The following is an 18,200-nucleotide window of genomic DNA, read 5'->3' as shown; positions in this document are numbered from 1 at the left end:
ACATATAAACATGTATACTCGCTGGCAATCTCAGTCAATGTGTACGTACCTCTAGGCTAGTCCAAGTAAAGTAAGATCCTAGGTTCCAAGCCTATATTCAAAAGTTCACCGTATCACTACATAAATTCTATAAGCCTTAACTAAGCTAATAAGTACTCCCAAAACTTAAATAGATTCCCGAACCATACCTTCGTCCGTAGATAGCCCTTTGGAGTCGCTAGTCTCGGATGACTATAACCACACCTTGGTTATTCCAGAACCTCTATTATAACCGATAGGGTCCTCAAGTGTATATCTCACACTATATTACTGAAGAAGGAAACTCGGAAATTCGTAATTGAAAATGAATCTGCGAAGCCCTATTTATAGGCAAAATTCCCGGCCAGGATCGGAACTTCCGATTTCAGGATCGGAGCTTCCGATCCAGCTCATTGCATGCATGTGTGACATGTCGGGATCGGAACTTCCGATCGGACGATCGGAGCTTCCGATCTGCTCTACGTTCAACACTTGTCAAAACTCGTGGCTGAGTCATCGAGCATTGCTGGCAGCTGGAGATCGGAACTTTCGTTCCAGGATCGGAGCTTCCGATCTCTGTGCTTCCGATGAGGTTCCGAAGTGGCTAGGATCGGAACTTCCGATCGGGGTTTGGAGCTTCCGATCCGGCCCAAATTCAAAAGCCCAAATTCTCTTCCGAAGTCCAATAACACTCAGAAATTACTAACCCTTAATCATGTTTAACATATTATTATCTTAAAATAAAATCTGGGTTACTACATTCTCCCTACCTTTAGATATTTCGTCCGCGAAATAACATCTAAAGACAAATCAAGATAACAATATGAAACATCAAACCATGTTTTATTACAACAACTGTAATTACATCTTACATGGTAAATCAAAAGTATAAAGCAAACAACTCAGGATATTCCGCTTGCATACGACTCTCCGTTTCCCAAGTTGCTTCTTCAACGCCTCGGCGCTGCCACTGTACCATCACAAGTGGTATAGTCTTGTTCCGAAGAACTTTCTCCTTTCTATCTAGGATACGGATTGGTCGTTCAACAAAAGACAGATCTGGTTCTAGCTGAATATCAGTAGACTGAATCACATGAGATTCATCAGCTATATACTGTTGAAGTAACGACACATGAAAAACATTATGTATACTGGAAAGATTTGGCGGTAAAGCCAGACGATATGCAACATCTCCGATCTTTTCCAGTATCTGAAAAGGCCCAATGTAACGAGGAGACAACTTGCCTTTCATGCCGAATCACATCACCTTCCTGAAAGGTGATACTCTTAGAAACACATATTCACCAGGCTCAAACTGAAGTGGCCTGCGACAAATATTAGCATAACTGGCTTGTCTATCTTGAGCAACTTTGATCCTATGCTTGATAAAATCTACCTTGTCTACAATCTGCTGCACCAATTTAGGACCCTCGACTTGTCATTTTCCGACTTCATTCCAGAATAACGGAGTACGACACCGTCGACCGTACAATGCCTCAAAAGGTGCCATATTGTAGTGACCCAACCCGGATCCACTATCTAATCAAAGTTATAGAAAAGCGCACGCAATAAAAGCTTTAAGCGTAAAGTACGGATAATTAAAATACAACAAATCCAATCGGCAGAATACAACCGACGCTGTCATAAGTGTATAAATACTGTTATACAACCAAATCGAAGGTTCAGGGTAAATAAATCCCTACCCTCTACAACCTTGGACTCTCCAAAGCTCAATCCTGCTGGGAGCCGCCTGAACCGTCCAGCCTCAAACCTGCCCCGCCATAAGGTACACAATACCCAAACACAGGGGCGTGAGCTAGAACGCTCAATATGAAGCAATGATATAAATACAAATATGTGCACACAGATGATTTAAAACTCAAGTGAAAACACTTGCTCATGGCGCCGAGAATATACAGCACCGGTTAGAGAGCTACTCCGCGGGATACTCGTATACTCCATATCAGGGCTGAGCCAACCCTATCCTGACCCGAATCCAAAACAGGATACAAGCCTCATATGGAAACTGTCATACCTGACTCGAGTCCAAAATAAGATCATTTTTCCCTATGGAGACTGTCAATGACTCACATCTCTCCGGATGCAGTCACACGTAAAATCATGTATGTGCTAAGACGGTAAAACATGCTAAAACATGATAAAACATATAGCACATACTCATGCAACATATAAGCAAATATATCATGCCGGCTATCTCGGTCAGTACTCACGTACCTCTAACACTGCTGGTCAAACCTAGCTCCACCGACCTAAACTCCAAGCCTACTAGTCCAGTCTACTAGCTACTACAATGCAAATATCCGTGCATCAATAATAAAGCTCTAAAAGGCTTAACTAAGCTATTGCATACTCCTAAATATTTTTAGGAAGACAAATTATACCTTCGTCCGTCGTCAGCCCGCTGGTGTAGAATCGCCTCAAAACTTAGGCACACCTCCGCTACGACGCCGGGATCGCTAGGAAACTTCTGGATTCCCAATAGGATGCCTAGAACTCTGTAGATCTAAGTAAGAAGGTTCGAAAACCAGAGGAAAGGAGGGGAAATCGGTGCACAGAATGAGGGCTCGGACCCCTTATTTATAGACGGCGATCGGAACGTCCGATCCCTCATCGAAACGTCCGATCACGATTGGAACCTCCGATCGCACCTTCGGAGCATCCGATTGCTCAATATTACGTCAGCCATGACGCCACCTTGCTGACGTAAGCGATGACGTGTGCCCTGGTCCAGATCGGAGCTTCCGATCTTGCCGACGGAGCGTCTGATCTCGATCGGAGCCTCCGATCCTGGCACGGAGCTTCCGATCCACTTCGGATCGTCCAAACTCCTCTTCGGACCGTCCGATCCTGCTGAACCAATTCAACTAATTCGAGTGCTCTGAATCCATTACTGAAGTCCGTTATCCCAACAAGAACTTACTTACTCATGTTTTACTTAATCTAGACATGATCATGTGATTAATTACTCATTAATCACTAATTAGAAATGCTTATTACTACATTCTCCCCCACTTAAGAAATTTCGTTCTCGAAATTTAAGTCTTAGAGGAAAACATAAATAGACAACCAAATGTTCTTTATTACAACTGAACAAGTATAACTCGATACAAGAAAGTACAAAATCTCAAAATAACTCGGGGTGCTCGGCTAACATCTGGCTCTCCAACTCCCAAGTAGCTTCCTCTGTACCTCTGTGCTGCCACTGTACCATCACCAACGGTATACGCTTGTTACAAAGTACCTTGTCCTTTTTGTCAAGAATCCATAGGGGTTTCTCCACATACGATAGATCTCGATCTACCTTTACCTCGGTCGGATGCAAAATATGCGACTCGTCCGCCACATACTGCCTCAACAAGGACACGTGGAATACATCATGGATCTCCGAAAGATCGGGTGGCATGGCCAGACGATAAGCCACATCCCCAACCTTCTCGAGAATCTCGAAAGGACCAATAAATCTAGGTGTTAGCTTACCCTTGCGACCAAACCTCATCACCTTCCGGGAAGGTGACACGCGCAAGAAAACATATTCCCTACCTCAAAATGAAGTGGCCTGCGGTGAGCGTTCGCGTAGCTAGCCTGTCGATCCTGGGCTGCCTTAATCCTGCGTTGGATCAACTCTACTGCATCAATCATCTGCTGAATCATCTAAGGACCCTCAACCTGACGCTCGCCAACCTCGTCCCAAAACAAAGGTGTACGACAACGGCGTCCATAAAGAGCCTCAAATGGTGCCATGCCAATGCTGCCATGGAAACTATTGTTGTAGGCGAACTCGACCAAAGGTAAATGATCATGCCACGCTGGACCAAAATCAATCACCGCCGCGCGAAGCATATCCTCTAAAGTGCGAATAGTATGCTCCGACTATCCGTCCGTCTCTGGGTGATAGGCCGTACTCAAGCTCATAGTAGTACCAAGGGCTCGCTGGAAACTACCCCAAAAACTCAAAGTTAATCTCAGATCTCTATCGCTGACAATGCTCAACGGAATCCCATGCAATCGCACAATCTCCCGCACATACAATTGTGCCATCCTATCAAAGGTGTAATCGCGGTTATAGGGAAGAAAATGCACTGACTTCGACAACCGATCCACGACAACCCAAATAACATCACAATTCCTGGAAGACATAGGCAAGTGGGTGAAAAAGTCCATCGTCACGTGCTCCCACTTCCATTCAGGAATCTCTAAGCTGTGAAGTAACCCTCCGAGTCGTCTAAACTCTGCCTTGACTTGTTGACATACAAGGCATCGGGATACAAACTGATAAACGCTGCGCTTCATCCCTTTCAACCAAAATCGAGTGCGAAGATCCTTATACATCTTCATGCTGCCTGGATGTACAGAGAATTGACTGTGTTGAGCTTGCGATAAGATCTCATCCCTCAGGGTAGAATCCTCGGGTACCACAACTCGACCAGAAAGACACAACAGACCGTCTCCTTGCAGATGAAAACCAGAAGTATTATCACCCTCAGCCAGCCTGGCCAACTTCTGAGTCTTAAGTTCAGAATGCTGAGCTTCCCGGATTCGTCTGTATAGCGCTGGCTCTGCAAGCACAGAAGAGACACGAATCCCTTGTTGTTCTTTCTTATGACGGAACGTGAATCCCAAAGAACAACACTCCTCCACTGCCTTCGAAACCGAACTGGTACGAAGGGAACTCACATAAACTTTGCGACTAAGCGCATCAACAACGGGATTTGAAGAACCTGGATGGTACTTGATCTCACAATCGTAATCCTTCAATAGATCCATCCAATGACGCTGCCGCATGTTCAACTCAGCCTGAGTGAACAGATACTTCAAACTCTTATGATCGGTGAAGATCTCGAATCGTTCTCCATACAAATAGTGACGCCATATATTAAGAGCAAAGACAATGGCTGCAAGCTCTAAATCATGTACGGGATAATTCTCCTCGTGAGTCTTCAAGTGTCTGGAGGCATAAGCGATCACGTGGCCATTCTGAGTCAACACACACCCCAAACCCTGGAGAGAAGCATCAGTGAAGACTACAAAACCACCTGATACAGACGGTAAAGCAAGAACTGGAGCTGTCGTCAGACGACGTCTCAACTCACAAAAACTATCTTCACAAGCATCAGACCAAATGAAAGAAACGTCTTTCTTCGTCAACTGAGTCAAAGGCTTAGCTATCTAAGAGAAATTCTCCACAAAACGACGATAGTATCCTGCTATACCAAGGAAACTACGAATCTCAGAAGCTGTAGTCGGACGTGACCAACTTAGAATAGCCTCTGTCTTTCTAGGATCAACAGATATGCCATCTTGAGAAATGACATGACCAAGGAACACAACTTGGTCAATCCAGAAGTCACACTTACTCAGCTTCGCGTACAACTGTCTCTCCCTCAAGACCTGAAGTACAGTATAGAGATGGTAGGCATGCTCATCCATGTTGCGAGAATACACCAAAATATCATCGATGAACACCACCACGAACTTTTCCAGAAAGTCGCGGAAAACTCTGTTCATCAGATCCATAAAAACAGCTGGAGCATTCGTCAAACCAAACGGCATCACTAGAGACTCATAGTGTCCATACCGCGTACGAAATGCTGTCTTAGGAACATCCTCTTGTCGAACTCGCAACTGATGATACCCAGATCGAAGATCAATCTTCGAATAGACAGAATTACCCTGCAACTGATCAAAGTAATCATCTATCCGCGGAAAAGGATACTTATTCTTCACTGTCACCTGATTCAACTGACGGTAGTCAATACACAACCGCATTGAACCATCCTTCTTCTTGACAAACAGTACTGGGGCTCCCCATGGAGAAACACTAGGTCTAATATAACCCTTATCAAGAAGATCTTGCAATTGCTTCTGCAACTCTTTCATTTCTGACGGTGCCAATCGGTAAGGAGTCCTGGAAATCGATGTAGTCTTTGGCACTAACTCAATGCCAAACTCAATTTCCCTTACTGGTGGCAAACCTGGAATCTCCTTCGGAAACACATCTGGAAAGTCACGAACCACTGGTATCTCTTGGATATCTGGCTCTCCTAAGGATACGTCAATGACGTAGATAAGGTAGCCTTCCCCGCCAGACTCTAAAGCACGCCGGGCCTTCAGAGCTGAAACCACTGGCATCGGGGGTCGCGCTCCCTCACCATAGAAATACCATGACTCATCATCCTCTGGACGAAACTGGACAAACCTCTGATAGCAATCCACTATCGCTCGGTAGGTAGTCAATAGATCTATCCCAATGATGCAATCAAAATCCTCCATTGCTAGAATCATCAGGTTAGCACTAAGCTGATGTTCCTCAAATCCAAAACACAACCCACAACTAGACGCTTGGCTAAAACCTCGCTCCCCATAGGAGTAGAAACCACTAGCAATACGTCTAAAGGAATAAACGGCAATCTATACTTCTTAGCAAAACGTGCCTAGACAAAAGAATGCAATGCACCGGTATCAATTAAAACATATGCAGGAAAACCACATAAACTACATGAAAGAGTGGGTGCCCTGTGAGCCAACTTGTGGCTAAGGGCTTTGATGACTCTTTGTATAAACAATCTTTTGTTTAATATAATTTACACTTTTATTAATGGCAATGACTTTATCTTTCTTCATATTGTTATATTGTGATATACTATTGTTGTTTTGATAAAGACATTGAATATACTATAGTGTATGTAAGATGTGGTAGTACATGGGGATGTCTATCATGAAACACATCTTATAGTCACTGTATATTCTAAATTGTTCCTAGTCGATTGAGCCGTCCGAAAATAAGGATAAGGATCGCTCGAGTTTGAGACTAGCATTTGCGATACAGAGTACCACGTTTCATTGGTAAGGAACATAGAGATGTTCGAAGCATGCAAATGGATATTCATACGATGAATGATCGAACTACCCTATCCGGACTTTCCAAGTGGTTATCACTTATCGAGTGGATAAAGTCCGCGGTTTTGGTTGTACACCATTAGTCCTTACTACTTGAAACATCATTGGGACTCTATATGCTAGTACTGTGCTTTGACTCGTTTACCGACTCTATTGGGGTCATCAGGTGTCGGGATTGGGTACAGTTACAACACATATAGGAGTCGATGCTTTGTTGTCAAGGATTCACCACATACTTGCGAGTGTGGATATCCTATGCGATCTGAGGAGATATTAGTGTGACGAATCTCTGGCCAGAGTACATGATGTGTTTTAAGAAATGGTTTCTTAGTAGCACATGCGATGTCACTATTTGATCTTCAAGATGTATTGCATAGTTATCGAATCTCGAACGACTCTCGATTTACCAATGGTTGTTGATTCGATCGGGATATTTGGATGAAGGGACCGTACTGTACGCTAACCAAAATCTATTGGTTCTTGCAGGCACTATCAGTGATACCTAGGGAATCATGGGGCGATGTTGCTAGGCGCTCTTACCATGATTCGATGGGCAAGTTGAAAATTGTTGTTCTGAGTCACAAGGAGTTGTGAGCCCACGGCTAGCTGTATCCCTGAACCATTGAGGGTCACATAGAGTAATGGATTTTTAATCCCCGTTGAGATAGTTAAATTTAAAGAGTTAAATTTAATGAACAAAGAAGTGGGACTTCTTATTTAAGAGTAAAGGAGTAAGATTTCCTAAAATGACATAAGGATGGACATTTTTGGAAATAACTGAATTCGGATTCAGAAAAATTTATCTTGATTTTAAAAGATGCAGAAATGGTTTCTGTGAACATTGGTGAAATTGGTTTATCAATCTGAGTCACGATGAATTTTATATTAATTTCTGAACATGCGGGCTTTGCTTGTCAGGCTTGAACTTATGACTAATGGGCCCTAAGCTGTTAGCGGCCTACATTATAAATAAGTTATTGCAGTACAGAAATTATACAAGACAGGTCACAATTTTTGAAAAACCCTAGTTTTCTCTCTAAAAGTGGCCGCCCCCCTCTCCTCTGCTCGGTAAAAATCCAGCCTGTGAATTTTGAATTACAGTCTGGTTTAACGGATCAAATTCGTTAATTCTCTTCGTAGAAACTTCTGATAGATTTTCTAGTGCAATCTATCAGAGGGATTAAATCTCTGTTCGTGGACCTGATTGAAGAACAGTTCGTCCATCAGTTCCTGGGAGATACAACAAGAGCAGAGCAATCTGTTGGTGTCCATAATCTCGATTCGAGATTGGAGGTAAAAATTTATAATTGTTATTTAATTTTTACACACACAATTTAATCGTAAAGTTTTCATACCCATTATGGAATCTTTCCATATAAAATTTTTAAACTTTCGCTGCACCGGGTATCAATTCTGATTGATCTGATCGCCGTTCTCCAACACTACAGATACCTGCTATCATCCGATCGCTATCAGCCTCCGCCTGCTCCTGGTTAAGTGCAAAGACCTGACCCTGGGTACGTGGCCTCAATGAAGAATGACCCCGAGAAGGAGTCTGAGTAGGCTGTCTCTGAGACTGTTGTGGATGCTGGCGCTGCTGCGAATACTGCTGCTGGAAAGGTGGCTGTTGGTACTGAGGTGGCTGAACAGATGCCTGAGAACCTCCGAAACCACTCGCTGCCCCAATCAGCATAGGACAATCTCTCTTCATGTGACCCTCCTGGCCACACTGGAAACATGCAGTGGTCGATCGACCACACTGCCCTGGCGGATGTATGCGTCGGACTTGAGTACACCGGTTCGGTCTCTGTCCAAAACGATGCACTCCACCCGATCCAGAGGAAGAAGAAGAAGTACCTCCTGGCTTCTTGAAGGACTGTCCTCTCGGACCCAAAGGACTAGAGCTCGCTGGCCTGGAAGAAGAAGAGAAAAGTCCCCTGTTCCTCCGAATACTGTCCTTGGCCTTGCGACAACGGTCCACCAAATCCTCGTAAGTCCCATCGCCGCCCACAACAACCATACGATGAATGTGAGGGTTCAAACCCTGAAGGAAATGATCAAAATTTGCCATAGAACTATCAGCAATATGAGGACAAAAGGGTAGCAGATCAACGAACTTCTGCTGGTATTCCTCGATCATCATCGTCCCCTGTCACAAACTCAACAAATCACTGGCTTTCGCCTGACGAAGAGATGGAGGAAAATAAAATCTCTGATAGGCAATACGGAACTCAACCCAAGTAGCTGCACCTCTAGCTGCTATGAACGGTGCAGAAGTAGATCTCCACCACTTCCTCGCTCTGCCCTCAAGCATAAAGGCAAGAATCTCCATCCTATCCTCAGCCGTGCAACGGAACTCCTGGAAGCACTGCTCCATCCTCTCCATCCAATCCTCCGCCTCTTCAGCTATCTCACCACCCTTCAAAGGCTTCGGGCTAACTTCCTTAAACCTACGCATGCTGACTCGCCTGCACTCCTCGGGCTGTCCCCGACGTCTACGATCATCTGGATCGCCCCAACGACCGCCGTCTACGCTACCGTGACTCTCATCGTAATCTGCCATCTGTTTCATAAGAACAGATAATTACTTAATCCGCTTTACGATATTCCCAGTGCAATGCGTCGCTCTGATACCAAAAATGTAGTGACCCAACCTGGATCCACTATCTAATCAGAGTTATAGAAAAGCGCACGCAATAAAAGCTTTAAGCATACAGTGCGGATAATTAAAATACAACAAATCCAATCGGCAAAATACAACCGACGCTGTCACAAGTGTATAAATACTGTTATACAACCAAATCGAAGGTTCAGGGTAAATAAATCCCTACCCTCTACAACCTTGGACTCTCCAAAGCTCAATCCTGTTGGGAGCTGCCTGAACTGTCCAGCCTCAAACCTGCCCCGCCACAAGGTACACAATACCCAAACACAGGGGCGTGAGCTAGAACGCTCAATACGAAGCAATGATATAAATACAAATATGTGCACACAGATGATTTAAAACTCAAGTGAAAACACTTGCTCATGGCGCCGAGAATATACAGCACTGGCTAGAGAGCTACTCCGCGGGGTACTCGTATACTCCATATCAGGGCTGAGCCAACCCTATCCTGACCCGAATCCAAAACAGGATACAAGCCTCATATGGAAACTGTCATACCTGACTCGAGTCCAAAATAAGATCATTGTTCCCTATGAAGACTATCAATGACTCACATCTCTCCGGATGCAGTCACACGTAAAATCATGTATGTGCTAAGACGGTAAAACATGCTAAAACATGATAAAACATATAGCACATACTCATGCAACATATAAGCAAATATATCGTGCCGGCTATCTCGGTCAGTACTCACGTACCTCTAACACTGCTGGTCAAACCTAGCTCCACTGACCTAGACTCCAAGCCTACTAGTCCAGTCTACTAGCTACTACAATGCAAATATCCATGCATCAATAATAAAGCTCTAAAAGCCTTAACTAAGCTATTGCATACTTCTAAATATTTTTAGGAAGCCAAATTATACCTTCGTCCGTCGTCAGCCCGCTGTAGAATTGCCTCAAAACTTAGGCACACCTCCGCTACAATGCCGGGATCGCTAGGAAACTTCCGGATTCCCAATAGGATGCCTAGAACTCCGTAGATCTAAGTAAGAAGGTTCGAAAACCAGAGGAAAGGAGGGGAAATCGGTGCACAGAATGAGGGCTCGGACCCCTCATTTATAGACGGCGATCGGAACGTCCGATCCCTCATCGGAACGTCCGATCACAATCGGAACCTCCGATCGCACCTTCGGAGCGTCCGATCGCTCAATATTACGTCAGCCATGATGTCACCTTGCTGATGTAAGCGATGATGTGTGCCCTGGTCCAGATCGAAGCTTCCGATCTTGCCGACGGAGCGTCCGATCTTGATCGGAGCCTCCGATCCTGGCACGGAGCTTCCGATCCACTTCGGATCGTCCGAACTCCTCTTCGGACCGTCCGATCCTGCTGAACCAATTCAACTAATTCGAGTGCTTTGAATCCATTTCTGAAGTTCGTTATCCCAACAGGAACTTACTTACTCATGTTTTACTTAATCTAGACATGATCACGTGATTAATTAGTCATTAATCACTAATTAGAAATGTGGGTTACTACACATATCGATACTACAATGATAAATGTTATTGTAGGCAAATTCGATCAAAGGTAACTGATCCTGTCAAGATAAGTCAAAATCCATGACAGAAGAACGTAGCATATCCTCCAGCGTACGAATTGTCCGCTCTGACTGCCCGTCAGTCTTTGGATGATATGCAGTGCTCAAACTCAGAGTGGTACCCAACGCCTCCTGAAAACTACCCCAAAAACATGAGGTAAATCGCGGGTCTCTATCACTAACTATGCTCACTGGAATCCCATGCAATCGCAATATCTCCTGAATGTATAAACGTGCCATGCGATCATAAGAATACTCCCGGTTATAAGGAATAAAGTGTGCGGATTTTGTCAAACGGTCAACAACGACCTAGATAGCATCACACTGACGTGAAGTCATAGGTAAGTGGGTAACAAAGTCCATAGTCACGTGCTCCCACTTCCATTCAGGAATCTCAAGATTCTGCAGTAATCCACCTGGTCATCGGTGTTCAGCCTTGACCTGTTGACAAACCAAACATCTAGAAACAAATTGATATACACTTTGCTTCATCCCTTTCCACCAGAATCTAGTTCGCAAATCCTTATACATTTTCATGCTACCAGGATGAACTGATAATCAACTCCTGTGAGCTTGAGAAAGAATATTATTCCTGAGCTCCGCATCATTAGGTACAACTACTCGATTGGATAAGCACAATAAACCATCTTCCTGAAAATGGAATCCAGATGTATTAACTCCATTGGCTAGACATGCCAAACGCTGAGTCTTAACATCAGATATCTGAGCATCTCTGATCCGATAATACAATGCTGGCTCAGATAGGATAGTATACAAACGAATCCCATTCCTCCCTTTCTTGTGCTTGAGTGTAAAACTCAATGAACAACACTCTTGAATCATATGAGATACTTCACTATTCTGAAGTGCAGAAAGTCACACCTGCCGACTCAAGGCATCAGCAGTAAGATTAACAGAACCTGGATGATATTTGATTTCACAATCATAATCTTTCAGAAGATCCATCCAACGTCTCTGTCGCATATTCAACTCCGCCTGAGTGAATAAATACTTCAAACTCTTGTGATCTGTGAATATCTCAAATTTCTCGCCATAAAGATAATGCCTCCAGATCTTGAGTGCAAATACAATGGCGGCTAACTCGAGATCATGTACTGGATAATTACTCTCATGCGTCTTCAACTATCAAGAAGCATAGGCAATAACATGTCCATGCTGTGTCTATTCACATCCTAACCCTTGACCAAAGGCATCAATATAGACAACATAACCTCCTGATCCAGAAGGTAGAGCTAGCATAGGTGCAGTAGTAAGACGTCTACGCAGCTCATGAAATGACTCCTCACAATCCGAGGACCATATGAAGGAAACATCTTTCCGAGTAAGCTGTGTCAAAGGCCTTGCCAACTGTGCAAAATTCTCGATAAACCGACGGTAATATCCAGCTAGACCCAAGAAACTACGAATCTCAGCAACCGTCGTCGGACGAGACCAGTTCAGCACTGCCTCTATCTTACTAGGATCAACAGATATCTCTTCATTAGAAATCACATGACCGAGAAACACTACCCGATCAAGCCAAAATTCACACTTGCTCAATTTCGCATACAACTGCTTATCTCGTAACGTCTGTAAAACAATCCTTAGATGATGTGCATGCTCATCCTTGTCATGAGAGTAGACAAGAATATCATCAATGAAGACGATGACAAATCTATCCAAATACTCTCAAAATATCTGATTCATCAGATTCATAAAGACTGCCGGTGCATTCGTCAAACCGAATGGCATCACCAGAAATTCATAATGCCCGTATCTGGTCCTGAAAGCAATCGTAGATATATCTGAGTCTCATACCCGCATCTGATGGTATCCAGATCTCAGATCTATCTTGGAGTAAACAGAAGTACCCTATAGTTGATCAAATAGATCATCAATCCGCGGCAAAGGATACTTATTCTTGATGGTGACACAATTCAACTGCCTGTAATCAATACATAATCGCATCGATCCATCCATCTTCTTGACAAATAAAACAGGTGCTCCCCATGGAGAAACACTCGGACGAATATATCCATTATCAAGCAGATCCTGTAACTACTGTTTCAATTCCCTCATCTCTGATGGTGCCAGACGATAAGGCGCTTGGGATATAGGCGTAGTCCTGGTACTAAATCAATATCAAATTCAACCTCTCGCACCGGAGGAAAACCAGGAATCTCATCAGGGAATACATCAGGAAACTCACTGACTACCGGTAACTGATCAATACCCGTACTACTCGTGGACATATCAACTGCATAGATAAGGTAGCCCTCCCCACCTGACTCCAAGACATGACATGCCTTCAGAGCCGAAACAAGTGGCATCGGAGGTCGCGCACCCTCACCATAAAAATACCAGCTATCACCCTCAACCGGATGAAACTGTACCAGACGCTGATAACAATCCACAGTAGCGTGATACAAAGTCAGCATATCTATTCCCAAGATACAGTCAAAATCTGCCATCGCTAACATCTTCAAATTAGCTGCTAACACATTACCCTCAAACTTCAGAAGGCAACCCATCACTAGACGCTTAGTTACTATCTCTTGCTGCAATGGAGTAGATACAACTAAATCCATATCTAATGATACATAAGGTAATCTATGTCTCTTAAAAAAGTTACTAGAAATAAAGGAATGCGATGCTCCAGTATCAATTAATACAAGTGCAGGAATACCACATAACAGAAAGGTACCTACCAACATGCGATCGCTTCCCTCTGTAGCCTGCTCCTGAGACAGAGCAAACACCTGCCCTTGAGTCTGGGGACGATAACCAGAAGAACTCTGTGGTGCTGGCTGCTGACGTGGAAAAGTAAAAGCCTGAGATCCAACATGTGATCCCGATCCACTAGCAGAACCCATGCGCTGAGGACAATCTCTCCGCAGATGACCCTGCTGACCACAAATATAACAAGCACCAGTAGCTCTCCGACATGAAGCTGCAGGATGTTTTCCTCCACAGTGACTACAAAACTCCTCCTTCTTCTTCTTTTTCCCAAAACGGAACATACCTCGTGAACCACGAGATCCAGATGACGTAATAGGAGTATAAGAAGACGTAGGTCCAGATTGCACAACAGATTGAGCTTGAGGCTCAAAAGATCCACTAGGCTGTGCTGGCATCATCAACTTTGCCTGCCTGTTGCTGGTCTCCACAAGACGGCAACGGTTCACCAAAGTCTCAAAAGATACCGGGTCATCACATACGACAACCTGTGAGTAGATATCTTGGTTCAAACCTTGTAGAAAGATATCATACTTCGATGCATCACTCTCATTAATATGAGGACTGAAAGGTAGCAGATCAAGAAATCGTTGCTGATATTGATCAATAGTCATTGATCCTTGCCTCAGAGTAAGCAACTCCATTGATCGTGCTTGGCGAACAGGCGGAGGAAAATACAATTTTTGGAACTCCTGACAGAAATTCCCCCAAGTCATCTGTCCTCTCTCAGTACGTGCCTGAGCAGCCTTGGCATCCCACCAAAAACGTGCTCGATCCTCTAGAACAAATTCTAGAACTTTTAATTTATGATCCTCAGTACAATCGAAAGCACGAAAAGTACTCTCGAGTTTAGACATCCAACTCCTCGCCTGTTCAGGATTCTCGCCTCCCACCAAGGGTTTCGGTCCTACTTGCATGAATTTATTGATAGAGTAGCGACGTCTACCCTCATGATGACGATGTTGATCATCATGATGGCGGTGACGATGATGATGATGACCACCTCCCTGGCCAACACTACCGTGACTCTCGTCAGCCATATCCTGAAAAGATTTGCACATTAAAATCCCAAATGCGCAAGAATTACTCAAGACTAAATTAAATCCCAAGTACTAATCCCAAAATCTAAGCATGCTCTGATACCAAAAATGTAGTGACCCTGCATGGAATCACCTACTAACTGGCAACTAATAGCATGCATTAAACTTAATACAGCAAAATAACTTAACAGAGTAAAACATGCGGAAACAAAACCATAATTTACATATCAGCTTAGTAACATAATCCAGGCTTAAATCTGTAGTGATACAACCAAATCAAAAACTTAAACAGTAAACATTATACAGCTATATCGAATCCTGCTGTATAATAAAATCCTCAAGGCTCCTGCTCCCTAGTCCTGCCTTGAACTACCAGCTCCGTCCATCCTGCGACCTACCCCATGGAATAGGGTGTCCAAGATAACAACTAGGACGTGAGCACTAACGCCCAGTACATAAACATGAGTAAAAATATGTATATAATGCATGCAACATGATGACTGGTACAGGGTCATCTGAAAAATCATGCTCAGAACCGGCGCCAAATGAGTGCTGCCACCGCACGGATCAACCTCTGGGTGCAACCACACTCGTCTAGTACACCAGAGTAGACAGACATAAATGCCCCCGCCGTCGCGGTACTCTCAGTGACAGACTATCGAGTATAGAGCTGAGAGGCTCTATAGTCAGGTATAACAAGGTATAGGCTCAACGTGTATATGCACATGACATATGAGTATAGAAAACGGTAAATCATACATCATGCCATATAATAATGCCAAATAAATGCAACATATAAACATGTATACTCGCTGGCAATCTCAGTCAATGTGTACGTACCTCTAGGCTAGTTCAAGTAAAGTAAGATCCTAGGTTCCAAGCCTATATTCAAAAGTTCACCGTATCACTACATAAATTCTATAAGCCTTAACTAAGCTAATAAGTACTCCCAAAACTTAAATAGATTTCCGAACCATACCTTCGTCCGTAGATAGTCCTTTGGAGTCGCTAGTCCCGGATGACTATAACCATACCTTGGTTATTCCAGAACCTCTATTATAACCGATAGGGCCCTCAAGTGTATATCTCACACTATATTACTGAAGAAGGAAACTCGGAAATTCGTAATTGAAAATGAATCTGCGAAGCCTTATTTATAGGCAAAATTCCCGGCCAGGATCGGAACTTCCGATTTCAGGATCGGAGCTTCCGATCCAGCTCATTGCATACATGTGTGACACGTCGGGATCGGAACTTCCGATCGGACGATCAGAGCTTCCGATCTGCTCTACGTTCAACACTTTTCAAAACTCGTGACTGAGTCATCGAGCATTGCTGGCGGCTGGAGATCGGGACTTTCGTTCCAGGATCGGAGCTTCCGATCTCTGTGCTTCCGATGAGGTTCCGAAGTGGCTGGGATCGGAACTTCCGATCGGGGTTCGGAGCTTCCGATCCGGCCCAAATTCAAAAGCCCAAATTCTCTTCCGAAGTCCAATAACACTCCGAAATTACTAACCCTTAATCATGTTTAACATATTATTATCTTAAAATGGAATCTGGGTTACTACAAAAATCTCTCCAACTACTAGTGGAGATTCTTTAGGGGTATCTTCCTTGGTCAAATATGGATAGACCATAGCGTCTCATGTGCTCCAACCAACCCTAAGAAGTACCTGGAATTCAAAACTGGAGAATCTCTTCCATCTTATCTTGCTGGGATCCACGTAAGGCGAGTCTCTGATGCAAATCTTGGTGATGTCGATCTTTGAAAAGCCTAAGTGTCTTGCTATTCCAACTCCTATCACTGCTATTGTCATCAAATCCAATTTGTAATCTACAAGGATAACTCAAATGTCAATACTATGTCCCAAAGAGTTCTATTGCATTCTCTGATACCATAAATGTAGTGACCCACACCGTGATCACATACTAATCAGAAACTTATGCATGAAATTAAACTATAAATAAACATAATCAAAGTAACTGCGGAATTAAGTCAACATACTTGTGAGGCCTCGATTCTAATCATAATCTTAGGGTAAAGCAATTGATTAACACAACTAAACAATAAGGATTAAAACATCAAAATATTTTTTTTAAGGGGTGCTCGCTCGATCAGTAAGATCTTACCGATCGAGCGGCCAAAAATAATCCAAGTCTCTGCCCAAAATTTTAGGACCCCCGCTCGATCGGTAAAATCTTACCGATTGAGCGGACACAAAATGTCCAGTTCTTTGACTCGGTACAGGGGTGCTCGCTCGATCGGTAAGATTCAGCCGATCGAGCGAGATGCTCTGTACCAGAAAAATTCTGGTTTTTCTTCTCCAATTCCAATTCCAACTCAACTCAAACCATACCATAATAACATAAAATCCCAACCAACAAGATACAAAGGATTAGGTCTAGAGTTATACAATCCTCACAAAAAAACATGCATAAAAATCCATCTAGTTCGGACTTATTCAATACAAAAAGGAGTTCGAATACATAAACGACTCCTAACATCCAAGCCTCACTCTATCCTCTCAACCATCTAGACATGCTGCCTTTGACTCGGTCCTGCCCCACCTGTTGCCATGTACACATACAAACAAAGACAACAGCCGGATAATCCGATGAGAATAATATTCCCAGTAAAAGATACTAGCATACAATATCACATAATATATCAAAACATGATATATAATCAAATTCCATATATACCTCAATTAATTCATTCAATTGCGGAATTAAAATGATATGCATGACTTTAAAACTTCTGGATTATTAGACTCAGATAATCAAAAGGAATTCTTCTTTCTTTCTTCGATTTGGGACCCCGAGGTTAAAATATCCAACAATCACACCGAACTCCCCTTTCGAGGTGGATGAGGTATATTTTAATCCTCTAGACTCTAGGGCATTATAGTGAGTTAATCTACACTTGTAGTAAATTGCCTACCAAGGCCACTCAACTATAATCTCCAGATCGTCTAATTCAAAATGAATAATCAATCGGTTCAATATGAATGCATATGAAATCTCATGCATTCAAATATCAATTCAATCATAAGTTTAATAAGCATATAAACATGCAATATGTGATTTCTTCTAGGACACTCGAATCAATCCGGATTCAAGTTAATCGTCCTATTTCATTTCAAATTCGTCTTATACCTTCTTGTCGTTCACAATCTTCAATCTGTAAAACAACAAATCTCAATTCAATATCTATTCAAGTTCTACGATCGATAAGTAAGAAGTCGATACTATACCGGCTCAATCTTCCAAACTGATCGAAG

The sequence above is a fragment of the Henckelia pumila genome, chromosome 4 (genome assembly GCF_033568475.1).
Source record: "Henckelia pumila isolate YLH828 chromosome 4, ASM3356847v2, whole genome shotgun sequence".
Taxonomy (NCBI): domain Eukaryota; kingdom Viridiplantae; phylum Streptophyta; class Magnoliopsida; order Lamiales; family Gesneriaceae; genus Henckelia; species Henckelia pumila.
The sequence above is the reverse complement of the archived record's forward strand: the minus strand, read 5'-3'. Positions refer to the sequence as shown.